Here is a 21160-nt window from a genome sequence, read left to right on the forward strand (position 1 = left end):
TGAACATTGATGCAAAAATCCTCAATAAAATACTGGCAAACCGAATCCAGCAGCACATCAAAAAGCTTATCCACCATGATCAAGTGGGCTTCATCCCTGGGATGCAAGGCTGGTTCAACATACGCAAATCAATAAATGTAATCCAGCATATAAACAGAACCAAAGACAAAAACCACATGATTATCTCAATAGATGCAGAAAAGGCCTTTGACAAAATTCAACAACCCTTCATGCTAAAAACTCTCAATAAATTAGGTATTGATGGGACATATCTCAAAATAATAACAGCTATCTATGACAAACCCACAGCCAATATCATACTGAATGGGCAAAAACTGGAAGCATTCCCTCTGAAAACTGGCACAAGACAGGGATGCCCTCTCTCACCGCTCCTATTCAACATAGTGCTGGAAGTTCTGGCCAGAGCAATCAGGCAGGAGAAGGAAATAAAGGGTATTCAATTAGGAAAAGAGGAAGTCAAATTGTCCCTGTTTGCAGATGACATGATTGTATATCTAGAAAACTCCATTGTCTCAGCCCAAAATCTCCTTAAGCTGATTAGCAACTTCAGCAAAGTCTCAGGATACAAAATTAATGTACAAAAATCACAAGTATTCTTGTACACCAATAACAGACAAACAGAGAGCCAAATCATGAGTGAACTCCCATTCACAATTGCTTCAAAGAGAATAAAATACCTAGGAATCCAACTTACAAGGGATGTGAAAGACCTCTTCAAGGAGAACTACAAACCACTGCTCAATGAAATAAAAGAGGATACAAACAAATGGAAGAACATTCCATGCTCATGGGTTGGAAGAATCAATATCATGAAAATGGCCATACTGCCCAAGGTAATTTATAGATTCAATGCCATCCCCATCAAGCTACCAATGACTTTCTTCACAGAATTGGAAAAAACTACTTTAAAGTTCATATGGAACCAAAAAAGAGCCCGCATCGCCAAGTCAATCCTAAGCCAAAAGAACAAAGCTGGAGGCATCACGCTACCTGACTTTAAACTATACTACAAGGCTACAGTAACCAAAACAGCATGGTACTGGTACCACAACAGAGACATAGATCAATGGAACAGAACAGAGCCCTCAGAAATGATGCCGCATAGCTACAACTATCTGATCTTTGACAAACCTGACAAAAACAAGAAATGGGGAAAGGATTCCCTATTTAATAAATGGTGCTGGGAAAACTGGCTAGCCATATGTAGAAAGCTGCAACTGGGTCCCTTCCTTACACCTTATACAAAAATTAATTCAAGATGGATTAAAGACTTATATGTTAGACCTAAAACCATTAAAATCCTACAAGAAAACCTGGGCAATACCATTCAGGACATAGGCGTGGGCAAGGACTTCATGTCTAAAACACCAAAAGCAATGGCAACAAAAGCCAAAATCGACAAATGGGATCTCATTAAACTAAAGAGCTTCTGCACAGCAAAAGAAACTATCATCAGAGTGAACAGGCAACCTACAGAATGGGAGAAAATTTTTGCAACCTACTCATCTGACAAAGGGCTATTATCCAGAATCTACAATGAACTCAAACAAATTTACAAGAAAAAAACAAACAACCCCATCAAAAAGTGGGCAGAGGATATGAACAGACACTTCTCAAAAGAAGACATTTATGCAGCCAAAAAACACATGAAGAAATGCTCATCATCACTGGCCATCAGAGAAATGCAAATCAAAACCACAGTGAGATACCATCTCACACCAGTTAGAATGGCCATCATTAAAAAAGCAGGAAACAACAGGTGCTGGAGAGGATGTGGAGAAATAGGAACACTTTTACACTGTTGGTGGGACTGTAAACTAGTTCAACCATTGTGGAAGTCAGTGTGGCGATTCCTCAGGGATCTCGAACTAGAAATACCATTTGACCCAGCCATCCCATTACTGGGTATATACCCAAAGGACTATAAATCATGCTGCTATAAAGACACATGCACACGTATGTTTATTGCGGCACTATTCACAATAGCAAAGAGTTGGAACCAACCCAAATGTCCAACAATGATAGACTGGATTAAGAAAATGTGGCACATATACACCATGGAATACTATGCAGCCATAAAAAATGATGAGTTCGTGTCCTTTGTAGGGACATGGATGAAACTGGAAAACATCATTCTCAGTAAACTATCGCAAGGACAAAAAACCAAACACCACATGTTCTCACTCATAGGTGGGAATTGAACAATGAGAACTCATGGACACAGGAAGGGGAACATCACACTCCGGGGACTGTTGTGGGGTGGGGGGAGGGGGGAGGGACAGCATTAGGAGATACACCTAATGCTAAATGACGAGTTAATGGGTACAGGAAATCAACATGGCACATGGATACATATGTAACAAACCTGCACATTGTGCACATGTACCCTAAAATCCTAAAGTATAATAAAAAAAAAAAATAAATAAATAAATAAATAAATAAATAAATAAAAAGTATTTTTCCTTCAGCACTTTAAATATGTCATGCTGCTCTCTCCTGGCCTGTAAGGTTTCCATTGAGAAGTCTGCTGCTGGATATATTGGAGATCCATTGCATGTTATTTGTTTTTTCTCTTGGGGCTTTTAGGATCCTTTCATTATCCTTGACCTTTGGAAGTTTAATTACTAAATGTCTTGAGGTAGTCTTCTTTGGGTTAAATCTTCTTGGTGTTCTATATGCCTCTTGTACTTGAATATTTATACCTTTCTCTATGTTTGGTAAGTTCTCTGTTATTATCCCATTGAATAAACTTTCTACCTTGATTTCTGTATCTATCTTCTCTTTAAGGCTGATAACTCTTAGATTTTCTTTTTTTGAGGCTATTTTCTAGATCTTGTAGGTATACTTCATTCTTCTTTATTCAGTTTTTCCCAAGATTTCAAATGAATAATTTATTAGGTGAAAATAAGGTTACAGAGACTAAGTAGGCACACCAAAGATGGCTAATAAGGACCTGTAGAAGTTCTGAAAATGATCTGAGAGAACCTTCGAAAATGCACATGTTTATAGTCCAAACCTACTACTTTAGAAAACCCTGGAAAACAGAAGAATACACAAGCATGCATTCCACTTTTACATGACATCATTCCATGTCATATGGCCTCTGGAAGACTCCACTATATGCTCACTAAGTATGAAAGTTTTGGCAAATGAAGTCTTAAAGTCTTAATACTATAAAAATAGTTTTGACCTTCTGGACTCCCTGAAAAATCTTGGAGATCTCCAGAAACCATACTTTGAGTATGGGTATCACCACACTTTTAGGTGTTTAAACATCACCTGTATTTATTTTTCTTTTGTCCTTTCTGACTGTCTATTTTCAAATAGCCTGTCCTCAATCTCACTAATTCTTTCTTCTGCTTGATCAATTCTGCTGGTAAGTGACTCTGATGCATTCTTCAGTATGTCAATTGCACTTTTCAACTCCAGAATTTGTTTGATTCTCTTTAATGATTTCAGTCTCTTTGTTAAATGTATCTGATGGTATTCTAAATTCCTTCTCTGTTTTATCTTGAAATTTGTTGAGTTTCCTTAAAACAGCTATTTTGAATTCTCTGTTTGAAAGGTCACATATCTCTGTATCTCTAGGATTGGTCCCTGGTGACTTATTTAGTTCATTCAGTGCTGTCATGTATTCCTGGATGGTCTTAATGTTTGTAGTTGTTCCTTGGTGTCTGAGCATTGAAGAATTAAGTACTTATTGTAGTCTTCACAGTCCTTGTTTAAAATAATTCTTGTCAAGTTGCATCTTTTTATTGCATAGTCAAATTTTGTCCTTGGACATTCTTACCATTTAAACAAATACTCAAAAATTGTAAGTTGTAATAAACTCCATTATACTATTGTAATCTGTTTTCTAAGGAAATTATTCTATCATCCAAAAATAACATTTATGTTTATTTCAGAGAGTAGTTAATATGTCATTTTATTAAAAATGCCAATATTAGTAATAATCGCCCATGAAGAAATAACTCTTCTATTGCGAAGGTCTGGGTAGGCCAATTAACAACATTACCACCCAACACAATATATCTACATATCTATATCTGTCTGTATCTCATAAGGCTTGAGACAGCCTCATCAGTAAGATTCTCATCTTGATAGAGACAGGTCTCTGAGACATGAAAAATAAACACAGTATTCCACAAATAAATTTTATTATCTTACGGATGTCTGAAAAAATCAAGTTATCAAATAGCAATAGAAGTTTCTAGCTTCTAAATTATTTCTGACATAAAAAGTATAGAATGGTGAAATAGTAAGATTTATCTCAGAACACATTAACCTGAGAAGATTTATAGAATATTAAAATAGAAAAATAGCCAACAGGATTAAAAGGCTTGTCTGTACCTATCCTTTGGAAGGGTTTCCAGGTATTGGTATTCAAAAGTATATGAGTATTATGATCTAAGTTTTTCTGTCACTATGGGCATATCTGTATTAGGCAGCACCCCAAGCCCAGCAATGCTGTGAGGTGATTCTGCTCTTGCAGAATCACAGCGGTACTGCCTTGGTGGTCTTGGAGAAGATCAGGAAAAATTTTCTAGATTGCCAGGCAAAGACTCTTGTTCTCCTCTCTTACTTTCTCCCAAACAAGCAGAGTCTTTCTCTGTGCTGAGCTGCCTGGAGCTGGGAGAGAGGTGACACAAGCTCACCTGTGGCCACCACCACTGGGACTGTGCTGGGTCAGACCTGAAGCCGGCATGGTACTGGGTCTCGCCCAAGGCCTGCACTAACCTCTGCCTGGCTACCACTTATATTTGCTCAAGGCCCTAGGGCTCTACAATCAGCAGGTAGCAAAGCCAGCTAGGCTTGTATCCTATCCTTCAGGATGGCAAGTTCCCCTTTGTCCCAGGGAGGTCTAGGGACACAATCCAGGAGCCAGGGCTTGGAGTCAGATACTATAAAAATCAACCTGATGCCCTATTGTACTGCAGCTGAGCTGGTACTCACAAGTCAAAGTCTTTCCCACTGTTCCCTCCCTTTTCCACAAGGAGAAGAACCTCTCTCCGTGGCTACCACTGCCCAAGGCCCGTGATGAGTACTGCCAGGGTACTGCTGGTGGTCACTCAAGGTCCAAGGGCTCTTGAGTTAGCTTCTGGTGAGTGCTGCCAGGCCTGGGACTCACTCTTCAGGGCAACAGGTTCCCCTCTGGCCCAGGGAAGGCCTAGAAATGCCAGTGAAGAGACAAGGCCTGGTATTGGGTACCCCAAGCCTGCTTGGTGCTCTACTCCACTGTGGGTGAGCTGGTACCTATGGTGCAAGACAAAGTCCACTTTACTTTCCCCTCTCATTTTCGTAAGCAGAAATAGTCTCTACCCCTAGTCACCCAAACTGGGGATGTACTGGGTCACATGTGCATCCAGCATGGCTCTGAGTCACAATCAAGGCCCATGGCAAGTGCTACCTGGCTGCCACAGTTAAATATTCAGGGCCCACTTTTTACTCATCAAGTGATGAATTCTGCCAGGACTGGGTCCTTCTCTTCAAGGCAGTGGGTTCCTTTCTGGCCCAAGTTTTCTTTAGATATATCATGCAATAGCTAGATCCTCAGGACTCTATCTGGTGTCCTAGCCTACTGTGGCTGTGCTGGTATCTAAGATGCAAGACAAAGTCCTCTTTACTCTCCCCTCTCCTCTCCTCAAGCAGAAGGAAGAAGTCTCTCTCAGGGTGCCAGCTGTGTTGCTTGGTGCTGGGAGAGGGGTGGCATAAGCACTTTCTTAGCTGTATCAGCTGGTGTCTGACTAGATCGTAAGCACCCCAAGCCCACTGGCTCCGAGTCCAGCACAGCACCAGGACTTGCCCCAGAATTGCAGTCCTTGTGGCCTAGACTAGCATTTAAGTTTATTTAGAACCCCAGAGCACTTTAGCCCACAGTGGTGAGGCTTGCCAGAATTAGAGTTCTGACTGCTGGGACAGACAATTCCCCTCTGGCTAGGACTAGTCTAAGTGCTGCCTTCATGAGTGCTGGCTAAGTTCTGTCCCACATTGCTTTCCACTGTGATAGGGCAGCACTGAGTTCCTATGCAAAGTCCCACAATCACTGTGTTCTCCCTCCCCCAGGCACACAGATTTCCTCTCTGAGCCACAGGGCCCCTGCTGGGAGACAGGGAAGGGGTGCTGTAGGCAATTCAACACTGTTTTTCAGTGCCTCTTTTAGTGATATGAAGTTAACACCACGTACTGTGATCACTCACCTGATTTTTAGTTCTTATAACGGTGAATTTGTGCAGATAGTTGCTTAATGTGGTGATCCTGCAGAGAGGATGACAGTGGAGGCCTCTATCCAGCTATCTTGCTCCACCTCCCTTACTATTCAATTTTGCTAATGTCTATTTTTTAACATGGTATCATTGTTTCTCTAAACATAGCCTTTAAATAAATAAGACAGGGGTGGAGCCAAGATGGCCGAATAGGAACAGCTCCGGTCTCCAGCTCCCAGCCCGAGTGACACAGAAGATGGGTGATTTCTGCATTTCTGCTTGAGGTACCGGTTTCATCTCACTAGGGAGTGCCAAACAGTGGGTGCAGGACAGTCGATGAAGCGCACTGTGTGTGAGCCGAAGCAGGGCGAGGCATTGCCTCACTCGGGAAGCGCAAGGGGTCAGGGAGTTCCCTTTCCTAGTCAAAGAAAGGGGTAACAAGGAGAATGGCGTGAACCCGGGAGGGGGAGCTTGCAGTGAGCCGAGATTGCGCCACTGCACTCCAGCCTGGGCGACAGAGCGAGACTCCGTCTCAAAAAAAAAAAAAAAACGAAAGGGGTAACAGACGGCACCTGGAATATCGGGTCAGTTCCATCCTAATACTGCGCTTTTCCAACGGGCCTGGAAAACGGCACACTAGGAGATTGTGTCCCGCACCTGGCTCGGAGGGTCCTATGCCCACGGAGTCTCGCTGTTTGCTAGCACAGCAGTCTGAGATAAAGCTGCAAGGCGGCAGTGAGGCTGGGGGAGGGGTGCCCGCCATTGCCCAGGCTTGCTTAGGTAAACAAAGCAGCCAGGAAGCTTGAACTGGGTGGAGCCCACCACAGCTCAAGGAGGCCTGCCTGCCTCTGTAGGCTCCACCTCTGGGGGCAGGGCACAGACAAACAAAAAGTCAGCAGGAACCTCCACAGACTTAAATGTCCCTGTCTGACTGACAGCTTTGAAGAGAGTAGTGGTTCTCCCAGCACGCAGCTGGAGATCTGAGAACGGACAGACTGCCTCCTAAAGTGGGTCCCTCACCCCTGAGCAGCCTAACTGGGAGGCACCCCACCAGTAGGGACAGACTGACACCTCATTTGGCCAGGTACTCCTCTGAGACAAAACTTCCAGAGGAACTATCAGACAGCTGAATTTGTGGTCTCACGAAAATCCGCTGTTCTGCAGCCACCTCTGCTGACACCCAGCCAAACAGGGTCTGGAGTGGACCTCTAGTAAACTCCAACAGACCTGCAGCTGAGGGTCCTGTCTGGTAGAAGGAAAACTAACAAACAGAAAGGACATCCACACCAAAATCCCATCTGTACATCACCATCATCAAAGACAAAAAGTAGATAAAACCACAAAGATGGGGAAAAAACAGAGCAGAAAAACTGGAAACTCTAAAAAGCAGAGCACTTCTCCTCCTCCAAAGGAACGCAGTTCCTCACCAGCAACGGAACAAAGCTGGATGGAGGATGACTTTGACGAGTTGAGAGAAGAAGGCTTCAGACGATCAAACTACTCTGAGCTACGAGAGGAAATTCAAAACAATAGCAAAGAAGTTAAAAACTTTGAAAAAAAATTAGAAGAATGGATAACTAGAATAACCAATGGAGAGAAGGGCTTAAAAGAGCTGATGGAGCTGAAAGCCAAGATTCGAGAACTACGTGAAGATTGCAGAAGCCTCAGTAGCAGATGCGATCAACTGGAAGAAAGGGTATTGCTGATGGAAGATGAAATGAATGAAACGAAGAGAGAAGGGAAGTTTAGAGAAAAAAGAATAAAAAGAAATGAACAAAGCCTCCAAGAAATTTGGGACTATGTGAAAAGACCAAACCTACGTCTGATTGGTGTACCTGAAAATGATGGGGAGAATGGAACCAAGTTGGAAAACACTCTGCAAGATATTATCCAGGAGAACTTCCCCAATCTAGCAAGGCAGGCCAACATTCAGATTCAGGAAATACAGAGAACGCCACAAAGATACTCCTCGAGAAGAGCAACTCCAAGACACATAATTGTCAGATTCACCAAAGTTGAAATGAAGGAAAAAATGTTAAGAGCAGCCAGAGAGAAAGGTTGGGTTACCCACAAAGGGAAGCCCATCAGACTAACAGCTGATCTCTCGGCAGAAACTCTACAAGCCAGAAGAGAGTGGGGACCGATATTCAACATTCTTAAAGAAAAGAATTTTCAACCCAGAATTTCATATCCAGCCAAACTAAGCTTCATAAGTGAAGGAGAAATAAAATACTTTACAGACAAGCAAACGCTGAGTGATTTTGTCACCACCAGGCCTGCCCTAAAAGAGCTCCTGAAGGAAGCACTAAACATGGAAAGGAACAACCGGTACCAGCCACTGCAAAAACATGCCAAATTGTAAAGACCATCGAGGCTAGGAAGAAACTGCAGCAACTAACGAGCAAAATAACAAACTAACATCATAATGACAGGATGAGATTCACACATAACAATATTAACGTTAAATGTAAATGGGCTAAATGCTCCAATTAAAAGACACAGACTGGCAAACTGGATAAGGAGTCAGGACCCATCAGTGTGCTGTATTCAGGAAACCCATCTCACGTGCAGAGACACACATAGACTCAAAATAAAGGGATGGAGGAAGATCTATCAAGCAACTGGAAAACAAAAAAAGGCAGGGGTGGCAATCCTAGTCTCTGATAAAATAGACTTTAAACCAACAAAGATCAAAAGAGACAAAGAAGGCCATTACATAATGGTAAAGGGATCAATTCAACAAGAAGAGCTAACTATCCTAAATATATATGCACCCAACACAGGAGCACCCAGATTCATAAAGCAAGTCCTGAGTGACCTACAAAGGGACTTAAACTCCCACACAATAATAATGGGAGATTTTAACACCCAAATCTCAACATTAGACAGGTCAACGAGACAGAAAGTTAACAAGGATATCCAGGAATTGAACTCAGCTCTACATAAAGTGGACCTAATAGACATCTACAGAACTCGCCACCCTAAATCAACAGAATATACATTTTTTTCAGCACCACACCACACCTATTCCAAAATTGACCACATAGTTGGAAGTAAAGCTCTCCTCAGCAAATGTAAAAGAACAGAAATTATAACAAACTGTCTCTCAGACCACAGTGCAATCAAACTAGAACTCAGGATTAAGAAACTCACTCAAAACCGCTCAACTACATGGAAACTGAACAACCTGCTCCTGAATGACTACTGGGTACATAATGAAATGAAGGCAGAAATAAAGATGTTCTTTGAAACCAACGAGAACAAAGACACAACATACCAGAATCTCTGGGACACGTTCAAAGCAGTGTGTAGAGGGAAATTTATAGCACTAAATGCCCACAAGAGAAAGCAGGAAAGATCCAAAATTGACACCCTAACATCACAATTAAAAGAACTAGAAAAGCAAGAGCAAACACATTCAAAAGCTAGCAGAAGGCTAGAAATAACTAAAATCAGAACAGAACTGAAGGAAACAGAGACACAAAACACCCTTCAAAAAATTAATGAATCCAGGAGCTGGTTTTTTGAAAAGATCAACAAAATTGATAGACCTCTAGCAAGACTAATAAAGAAGAAAAGAGAGAAGAATCAAATAGATGCAATAAAAAATGAAAAAGGGGATATCACCACCGATCCCACAGAAATACAATCTACCATCAGAGAATACTACAAACACCTCTATGCAAATAAACTAGAAAATCTAGAAGAAATGGATAAATTCCTTGACAAATACACCCTCCCAAGACTAAATCAGGAAGAAGTTGAATCTCTGAATAGACCAATAACAGGTTCTGAAATTGTGGCAATAATCAATAGCTTACCAACCAAAAAGAGTCCAGGACCTGATGGATTCACAGCTGAATTCTACCAGAGGTACAAGGAGGAACTGGTACCATTCCTTCTGAAACTATTCCAATCAATAGAAAAAGAGGGAATCCTCCCTAACACATTTTATGAAGCCAACATCGTCCTGATACCAAAGCCTGGCAGAGACATAACCAAAAAAGAGAATTTCAGACCAATATCCTTGATGAACATTGATGCAAAAATCCTCAATAAAATACTGGCAAACCGAATCCAGCAGCACATCAAAAAGCTTATCCACCATAATCAAGTGGGCTTCATCCCTGGGATGCAAGGCTGGTTCAACATACGCAAATCAATAAATGTAATCCAGCACATAAACAGAACCAAAGACAAAAACCACATGATTATCTCAATAGATGCAGAAAAGGCCTTTGACAAAATTCAACAATGCTTCATGCTAAAAACTCTCAATAAATTAGGTATTGATGGGACATATCTCAAAATAATAAGAGCTATCTACGACAAACCCACAGCCAATATCATACTGAATGGGCAAAAACTGGAAGCATTCCCTCTGAAAACTGGCACAAGACAGGGATGACCTCTCTCACTGCTCCTATTCAACATAGTGCTGGAAGTTCTGGCCAGAGCAATCAGGCAGGAAAAGGAAATAAAGGGTATTCAATTAGGAAAAGAGGAAGTCAAATTGTCCCTGTTTGCAGATGACATGATTGTATATCTAGAAAACTCCATTGTCTCAGCCCAAAATCTCCTTAAGCTGATTAGCAACTTCAGCAAAGTCTCAGGATACAAAATCAATGTACAAAAATCACAAGCATTCTTGTACACCAATAACAGACAAACAGAGAGCCAAATCATGAGTGAACTCCCATTCACAATTGCTTCAAAGAGAATAAAATACCTAGGAATCCAACTTACAAGGGATGTGAAGGAACTCTTCAAGGAGAACTACAAACCACTGCTCAATGAAATAAAAGAGGATACAAACAAATGGAAGAACATTCCATGCTCATGCATTGGAAGAATCAATATCGTGAAAATGGCCATACTGCCCAAGGTAATTTATAGATTCAATGCCATCCCCATGAAGCTACCAATGACTTTCTTCACAGAACTGGAAAAAACTACTTTAAAGTTCATATGGTACCAAAAAAGAGCCCGCATGGCCAAGTCAATCCTAAGCCAAAAGAACAAAGCTGGAGGCATCACACTACCTGACTTTAAACTATACTACAAGGCTACAGTAACCAAAACAGCATGGTACTGGTACCACAACAGAGACATAGATCAATGGAACAGAACAGAGCCCTCAGAAATGATGCCGCATATCTACAACTATCTGATCTTTGACAAACCTGACAAAAACAAGCAATGGGGAAAGGATTCCCTATTTAATAAATGGTGCTGGGAAAACTGGCTAGCCATATGTAGAAAGCTGAAACTGGATCCCTTCCTTACACCTTATACAAAAATTAATTCAAGATGGATTAAAGACTTAAATGTCAGACCTAAAACCATTAAAATCCTACAAGAAAACCTAGGCAATACCATTCAGGACATAGGCGTGGGCAAGGACTTCATGTCTAAAACACCAAAAGCAATGGCAACAAAAGCCAAAATCGACAAATGGGATCTCATTAAACTAAAGAGCTTCTGCACAGCAAAAGAAACTACCATCAGAGTGAACAGGCAACCTACAGAATGGGAGAAAATTTTTGCAACCTACTCATCTGACAAAGGGCTATTATCCAGAATCTACAATGAACTCAAACAGATTTACAAGAAAAAAACAAACAACCCCATCAAAAAGTGGGCAAGGGACATGAACAGACACTTCTCAAAAGAAGACATTTATGCAGCCAAAAAACACATGAAGAAATGCTCATCATCACTGGCCATCAGAGAAATGCAAATCAAAACCACAGTGAGATACCATCTCACACCAGTTAGAATGGCCATCATTAAAAAAGCAGGAAACAACAGGTGCTGGAGAGGATGTGGAGAAATAGGAACACTTTTACACTGTTGGTGGGACTGTAAACTAGTTCAACCATTGTGGAAGTCAGTGTGGCGATTCCTCAGGGATCTCGAACTAGAAATACCATTTGACCCAGCCATCCCATTACTGGGTATATACCCAAAGGACTGTAAATCATGCTGCTATAAAGACACATGCACACGTATGTTTATTGCGGCACTATTCACAATAGCAAAGAGTTGGAACCAACCCAAATGTCCAACAATGATAGACTGGATTAAGAAAATGTGGCACATATATACCATGGAATACTATGCAGCCATAAAAAATGATGAGTTCGTGTCCTTTGTAGGGACATGGATGAAACTGGAAAACATCATTCTCAGTAAACTATCGCAAGGACAAAAAACCAAACACTGCATGTTCTCACTCATAGGTGGGAATTGAACAATGAGAACTCATGGACACAGGAAGGGGAACATCACACTCCGGGGACTGTTGTGGGGTGGGGGGAGGGGGGAGGGACAGCATTAGGAGATATACCTAATGCTAAATGACGAGTTAATGGGTGCAGGAAATCAACATGGCACATGGATACATATGTAACAAACCTGCACATTGTGCACATGTACCCTAAAATCTAAAGTATAATTAAAAAAAAAAGAAAAAAAGAAAAAAAATAAGTAAGACAGGTAAAAATTTTAGGTGAAAATGTCTAGCACATGATAAGAATATAGAAAAAAGAAAATAAATCCAGTCAATATGCCTTTTCTTCCTTTCTTATAATTCTTGTCAAGTTGCACCTTTTTACTGCATAGTCAAATGTTGTCCTTGAACATTCTTACAGTATAAACAAATACTCAAATATGTGATTTGTAATAAATTCTATTATACTGTTGTTTTACAAAGAAAGTATCTCATCATCTAAAAATAACATTTATGTTTCTCTCTGAGAGTACTTAATCGGTCATTTTATTAAAAATTCCAATATCAGTAATAATTGCCTACACCTTTTCTATTGTGAAGGACTTGGTTGCCCAATTAACAATATCACCACCCCCACAATATGTCTATATATTTACATATCTATATCTATATCTCATAAGGTTTGAGACAGCCTCATCAGTATGATTATCATCCTGATAGTGATAGGACTCTGAGACATGACAAATAAACACAGTATTCTACAATTAGATTTTGTATCTTACAGATGTCTGAAAAAATCAAGGTATCAAGTAGCAATAGCAGTTTTTAGTTTCTAAATTATTTCTGACATAAAAAGTATAAAATAGTGAAATAGTAAGATTTATCTCACAACACATTAACTTGAGAGGATTTATAGAATATTAAAATAGAAAAATAGCCAAAAGGATTAAATCCTGTGCTAAGATTGATGAAATATTCCAGCAAAACTTTATTGATCTACTCCTGTGAAGTAGGCAGCTTTGAATTTCTGCTGGCAAGTACTGGGGTTAACCAATATCAAAATGACAACTGAAACTCAAAAACATAAAAAAGACCAGAAAAGTATTCAATATCTGCATGAATCTCTTAGTAAATGAATCTTCTATTGACCAGAAATTTGATTTCTTTTGCCTCTGGGTATAAAGCTGCATCTGGCAAATTGGCTATGAAAATAATTTTTTGGAGAATGAGAAGAAAAAAAATGAATAATTTTAGTCATTCTGAAATCAGTTAAAAATTGAGGCCATATGAACATTTATTCAGGTTAAACTTTTGCCTTGAAGAATTTTTATTTTAGTTTCTCCCCAAGCCATGGCTAGATTACAAGGCAGAAAACAAAATGTAATTTGCAAACTTCATGCTTGACACTGAGGAATCACTCTTGATGGAAAACGCCTGGCTTGACACATGTAACCATCAGCAGTTTATAGAACCAGAGTTATCCCGTGTAGATAAAAAAAATGATGAATTTTTCCACTAGCCTTTCAGTCTCAGATGACTAAATTATGGATACATTTTCTAAAGTGTGTTCATGTTTTAAAGTCCTAAATAAAAGTTTCTTACTCTTGTAGAATTATATTGGAAAAGAAGGGTATACAGTAATCTCCATTAACCTCCAAAACCGTGGTGGGATTCTGGTCAGCTTCTAGCTATGTATGTTCAGCTCCTACCAGATGCTGGATTTATTTTATACACTACCTCTGGTCTTTAAAGTGACCTTTCAGATAATAACACTGCCCTCATTTTACAGATGAAGATACTAAAGTACATAGAGTGGTTCAGTCCATTTGCCACGTTCACATAGTTAATAAATGAAAGAGCTGAGTTTTGAACTCAAGTCTTTCTGAATCCCAAATCCTGCCTTTTCAACTCTACTTTCAAATATGTGCCCTTAGTTGACTGATTGACTCACTCATAATTTTGTGTCGGATTTTAGGTAGGATTTCATATGATCTGTACCTTGAAATTGCAAGATAAGGCACTAGAATGAATTCCAGGGGTTATTTATCCTAAACCTTTCTTTTTATAATGGAAGTAACTGAAGCCTAGGGACTCGCCAAGAACATACATCAAGGTAATAACAAAGTTGGGGCTAGGACATTTACGTTTTAATTAATTTTAAGCTTTACTATTAGGCAAGCCACAACATAAAATGAACATTTTAATTTCCTCTTACAAAAGTGAATTATGAAGTACATTTAAAAAATAAATTTTCAAGCATTCATATTATCATCTGTTGTTGTTATTTATGCTAATATATGATTACAGGCTTTTTCATGAATGCATTCTGAGGTTGACTCCACTACGGAATACATAACAAAAAAATAAGTGGAAACTTGGTTTAAAAACATACAAAATAAATTTCACACTGAGCTCTAAAAGTAGGCATTGAGCCCAATTTCTGGAATAAATCAAAGAGTAGGCAGAAAACAGAAGGAACAGTTATTTTAGCAAGAAAAGTAGGAAAAATTTACCAAGCCAATCATGGGATGATGCATGCAGATAAAAGATGTAGAGAGAAAATGTGCAACACTGACACATGAACATATTTGAATGCAAGAAAGCAAAAAAACCAGAAAGCATAATTGTCCTAAATGTGAATAAACATTCAAATTATGCTGCAGCTGCAAAATTTAAACTCAAGGAAAAGACATTTGCAAAGGAATTTATTAAATAGATGTGATTTGCTGGTTTCACACAACCAGTGGCTCTTTTACAAAGTAAAATGTACAATTTATCTTGATAGAAATGACATTTCCCCGGTTGTACTCAATCAAGTAGCAAAAAGTCTTTCGTGAGAGACTCTGTTTATTAAAGAGCACAATACTATTGACACCCAGATGCTTGGGCTTTAACTACGTAGTGTTATTTCATCTAATAAAAGGTCTTATATATTGAGTATGGGCTTATATAATAAGGTTTCTGTGTGAAGGAAAACTATCTTTCTCTATGGCACAAGCCAGAGTAGTTTTTTTGTAGGAATTTAAGTTTTGTGCTGAAACCAGTTCTTGGTTGTTAAACCTGTTCATCCATTCTTCCTTCCATCCATCCATCCATCCATCCATCCATCCATCCATCCATCCATCCATCAATCCATCCATCCTTTATCCATCCAACAGATATTTATGGGTTTCCAAAGTCTATGACACAGTAAAGGATATAAAAATGCATCAAAAATCTTACTGTTTGGAATTTTATGATATTAAGATGGTATTTGACCAGAAAACTCAGAGCTTGTTATTAAACTAACACACCCACCCGCAATGGTGATGTTGGCAAGGAAGACTTTTCATTGTGATCAGTCTTTGACTTAAACTGTAATGCAGAACTTATAGTGCCAGCCTGGATCATTTAGTTTACAGAGTGGTTCTCCAAGTTAAGGTCTCATGGAACAGATCAGCATCATCTGGGAACATGTTAGAAATGTACATTCTTGGGCCTCACTCCAGAACAGGGGTGTCCAAGGGAGAGAATACAGTTATGTGTTCTTAGTTTCTGTTTCTGGTTGGGCATGTAAAGCCCCATCCTTGTCTCTCTTTTCCATTTATCACTAGAGACAGAAACCAAAAGCCATGGCTTCAGACTGCTAAAAGCCTAAAACAAAACAAAACACAGCAACAACAACAACAACAACAAAATAAAGCGGGCTAGATAAGCTTGCTCTAGGCCAATCTGTGCTTGAAAACCACAAAGCCTTAAAATCACTTGGAAGGCGTGAAAAAAATCACAGCCCTTACATTTCTACACAATGGGCTAGGCCACTGGTAAGTGAGGTCAAATAATAAAAATAATAAGTCTAACACCTTAGAGTGGCAGGCTTTAAATGTCTGCTTAAGAAATTTAGATGATGATGAATTGGTAAATCAGAGAACATTTTCCAAGCAAAAAGCAGACATGATCAGAGCTGTGATTCTGGAAGACTTTGGAGCCAAAGGAGACCAGGGAGAGGTAAACTAATGAGGGGCAATAACATTGTTCAGGTGAGAAGACACAGTAATTTTTCTTTGGTTATTCAGGAGGATGTCCAGCCTCAAATGAACTGGGGCCCTTCACTCAGTTTGCATGTCATGGATCCTCTTCATCCCTAGTTTGATTCTGTCTGCTCTTTTTGGTATTTCTGCCTAGCATCTGCTACGACTTTCCTGGTTTCCCTGCACTACCATTCTCTGCTGCCCTTTCTCCTGTCCCCTTCACTTTCATTTCCTTCACAAGGAAATCTGCATGCAAATGCACATCACTTTAAATGTTTGTTGTTGTCTGTTTTATTTTTAATAGCTGATCCTTAGAGAGTTTATCAATTATATTCTTCCTCTGAGCATATGATCTTCTAGGTCACAACACAACCACAGGCTTTATCCAACTTTATTTTCAATCTGTTTAATGTTCTCATGTCAAAACAAAACAAAGAAGTTCTGATTCACCTTAATGTGCTAAATCTGTTTTGCCAGCTGACCATTCATCTAACATTATGCCCAGATAATATATATATAATTTCAGTCTTGCATTTCACACAAACAGGGTTGTTTCCAAATAGGAAAGACAAAAATTAAATTTTTGTGTATACACAGACACCTTCTTGTAAATGAAACAATATAAAGTGAGTAACAAATATAGCTATAATTAAATGTTGTTATATTAATTCTGACTATTCCAGCATGTTGGTCATACTTTGAATCTTATATAATGTCTCAAATATACATGTGGACTCACATGCATTTCTTACTTAGCTGACACTATGCCATTTACTGAACATGGACAATTTATTCATGAAGAAGCTAGTTTCAAAACAGAACTCACTCGGATTCCATGATATTTAGGTATAATTATTTAATGTCTTTAAAACACAAAACTTTTTTTTTTCTTGGAGATACTTCATTGAGGAGAAAAATGCTGATTTAGAATAAAGTAAAAGGAGCTGCAACAGATGCGGCTGGCTCCCTGCATTATGTTCCGGGGTTCACTTTGGATGTCAGCCACAGCTACAGGGGAGTCTCCTTGCCTTTGCAGGGATCCCTGACCCCCAGGTCACAGACCAGTACTGGTTCCTGTTAGGAACTGGGCCACACAGCAGGAAGTGAGCAGTGGGCCAGCGTGCATTACGGCCTGAGCTCTGCCTCTTGTGAGATCAGTGGCAGCATTAAATTCTCATAGGAGCATGATCCCTATTGTGAACTGTCCATGTGAGGAATCTAGGTATGTGCTCCTTATGAGAATCTAATTCCTGATGACTTGAGGTGGAACAGTTTTATCTTGAAACCATCTCCCCACCTCCCCACCCTGTCCATGGAAAAATTGTCTTCCATGAAACCCGTCCCTGGACCACTGCCTTACAGTGTACACCTCAAGTGACAACTGAGTGTCTTTCTGCTTTCTGCCCATGCATGGCTGGCACAGCCCAGCATTGTGAGGGAATTCATGCTCCTTGGGGGGAATCCAAAACCAAGGGGAAAAAGTCAGTTAGTAAACCTCCTGCTGCACATCTTTCTAACAGAAATTTGGGCATCTGTACCCCTCCTGGGAGGAACCAAGTTCCCATTGCCTGCCGTGATGGACTTGCTAACCCACCTGCAATCTGACCTGTGCTTCTTCCCTGATTCATTGTTCCTGCTTCTAACTCTTGATCTTTGGATCAGCTCCCTAATAAATTGCCATACCCAAGTCACTGTCTCAAGCAAGTAACCCAAAGACAATAGCTTATTATTCAGCAATATTAATCTCCTTCTGATCTGACACCACTTCTGTAGTATATTTGATTTATATGTGGTAAGACCCTTCTTTTTTTCTCCCTCCAAAAACTACATAATGAAAGGAGTGGAGATGATAGCAAGGACTCAAGTGTTTTCATTGCCTTTCTTTTCTTTTCTTTTTTTTTGAGATGGAGTCTCTCTCTGTCACCCAGGCTAGAGTGCAGTGGCGCAATCTTGGCTCACTGCAACCTCTGCCTTCCAGGTTCAAGTGATTCTCCTGCCTCAGTCTCCCAGGTAGCTGGGATTACAGGCACCTGCCACCACACCCGGCTAATTTTTGTATTTTTAGTGGTGAGGCGGTTTCACCATATTTGCCAGGCTGGTCTCAAACTCCTGACCTCAGGTGATCCGCCCACCTCGGTCTCCCAAAGTGCTGGAATTACAGGCGTAAGCCACTGTGCCCTGCCTTTCATTGCCTTTCTTAGCACACTTACATCATGTTGAACATGTCTGTGTGGATAAATGCAAATTTGTTCAGTATGCTAAGAAAAGCTAACACTATGCCATTTACTTCCATAATTTCATACCTAACCTACCTAATGTACAATATTTGGGTCCACAGATTTATAAAAATGGCATTTGCCCAATATGCCATTCCAGATTAACAACAAGAAGAAGATTAAATATATAAAATACATCTGGCCTAGATTCTGTACAGATAGCTAGGAAGTTAAAAAACATAGGCTTTAAATTCAACAGACTGTTAATATGTCTGGAAAGTGTATGCCAGGAATATTTTTGTTCAAATATACCATGCTATTAAAAAAATGTTTCATATAGGATAGCTGAAGAGGAAGCTGTTATTTAAGAAACTACTTCCTATACAAGTAAGGGGAAAGGGGGCAGTTTTACCTTTGATTATCAATTGTCCATTTTCCTTGCTTCCGAGGCAGGAAAAGATCCAAATTGCAGGCTTTTTTTTAACCTGATGTCACTCTGGGTATCTGATGTTCAACTGCTCTGAAACACAACAATGCAATAATTAGATGTAATAACTAGCCTGAAACAAAAAGACACTTAAAAATGATCTCATAAGAACTATTCTGACAGACATTATATTCAATGTTGTTAAGAAGAGAGTTTCATAGAAAATCTACATGGCGGTGTTCTTTTCTTTTCTTTCTTTTTTTTTTTTAACATAAGTATAAATTTACTATCCACCTAGTGGTAGCTAGGTAAAATTGCAGGCATAAAGATAAAAAAGAAATCATCAACTTTGTAGTTCCTCAGCTTCAAACCCAAACCTGTAAGAGGGAGGACTCAGACGCCTCAGGGACCAGGCAGATAACACAAATAAATGCAACAGGCCAGGTGAGAGAGTACAAGTCTTGCTAAAAGAAGAAATCCCTACTTAGTTTCAATTGATTGTCCTCTTCTGAAAATGCAGATCAGAATTGCCACACATTCTGACCGATCGAGAGAGGCCAGAAATTCTGATTTTAATGTGAAACCTCTTGATTTCTTAAACGGTGGCTCCATTTTCTTGAAAACACTAGGTGAGCTAAATAAAGCTGACAGTCCACCAGTTTTCAATGCTCCTCTATGCAGAGAGTGAATGGCATCTCCCCTAACTGTAGTATTAGATTGCCACTCACCAGCCACAGTTTGCAACTGCAAAAGAGGCATAAACTGACGGGGATCTCCTGCTTTACTCTGCACACACAGCTGAACTCTCCAGCCGTGGAGAACAACTAACTCCACAGGAAAAAGTAGAAGGCTAAGCTGAGCCACCTAGGGATGGCGGCAGGGGTCTTCATGGCTAACTGCTGGCCTGTAGGCACTAAATTGCAGACTGCTCCTGCAGGAAGCCTTCGGGGCCTGGGAGGCCTTTATCTGGCTCAGAAGCTAGGGCTGCTTCTCGAAGGGCTTCCAAATGCTTCTCAGCAGCCGACAGAGACTGGTCAATCCAGTCCAGGCCTCTCGTCAGATGGCAGGCATTCCTTGTCACCAGCACCAGATGACTGACAGACAGGAGCAGGGCAGTCGTCCATGCGTCCAGGAGCTTGCGGTCCAACGGAGGGTACATCGACTTCACAACATCATCCACCCTGGGGCTGATCTGCTTACCCACCACAATGATGTCACTGACACTGGCTGAAGTCTTCATCTTGGCCCCCAGAGCCCACTGTCATAGCAACAAGCTTCTCTGTCAGAGTGTGACAAATCTTCAAGATGGCAATGCAGTGGGACATGAGACCCGAGGCATCTTCGATCCAGTCTTCATTCTCCAGAATGGCCTCAATGCGGGGGTTGGTGATAACGACATCGTCCAGTTCTTACTCAGAGCGCTCAGACTGGGTCTCCATGGCACCAATGAGGCCCACAATGGGCTTAGAATCATAGCGCTACAGCAGGTCTCGCGGCCGGCAGTAGCGCTGCCTGCAAACCAGCACCAAGGCTGCAAACGAAGCTAGAAAGATGGTGGCCAGCACACCTATGGCAACAATCACCACGGTCTCCATGCTTCCAGAGGGCTCCTGACTCAGTCCCGCTCACATCCTCCTCATGGGCTAAAGCTGCTGGAAGTGGCAAATTGGGTGAGAGGATGGCAGGTGCTAGGTTCCTCCACACCTTCAGAGACCTGAGGACCTCAGGCTGCCGCTCCCGGGCGCATCCCGCGACTGCCCCGCCGATGGCAAAGTCCGGGCGCAGGCGCGGGCCTGCAGCGGAGCATGCCGGGAAGCGCCGCGGCCCTAGGAATCCAGCCCCGCGCCTCCGCGCCTCGGCCCCGGCCCCGGGCGCCCCGGCCCGCCATGGCCGTGTTCTTGCATGATGTCACACTTTGTATTTTTATGCTTTTCAGAAAATAAAATCAATCACACAGAAAAAAAATGCTGCTGTAATAAATAGATTTGATATTCTACAATATACATTTCCTATCATTTATTTTCTTTAAAAAGCAATAAAATGCAAACATC

General features: G+C 40.7%; 1 pseudogene; it reads right to left on the reverse strand.

Moving 5' to 3' along the window:
* LOC129459994 (transmembrane protein 98-like) overlaps positions 1-20919 on the reverse strand; it is a 165723-nt pseudogene extending 144804 nt beyond the window's left edge.
* Positions 20920-21160: the final 241 nt, after the last annotated feature.

Source organism: Symphalangus syndactylus, chromosome 1, assembly GCF_028878055.3.
Source record: "Symphalangus syndactylus isolate Jambi chromosome 1, NHGRI_mSymSyn1-v2.1_pri, whole genome shotgun sequence".
In the NCBI taxonomy this organism is placed as follows: domain Eukaryota; kingdom Metazoa; phylum Chordata; class Mammalia; order Primates; family Hylobatidae; genus Symphalangus; species Symphalangus syndactylus.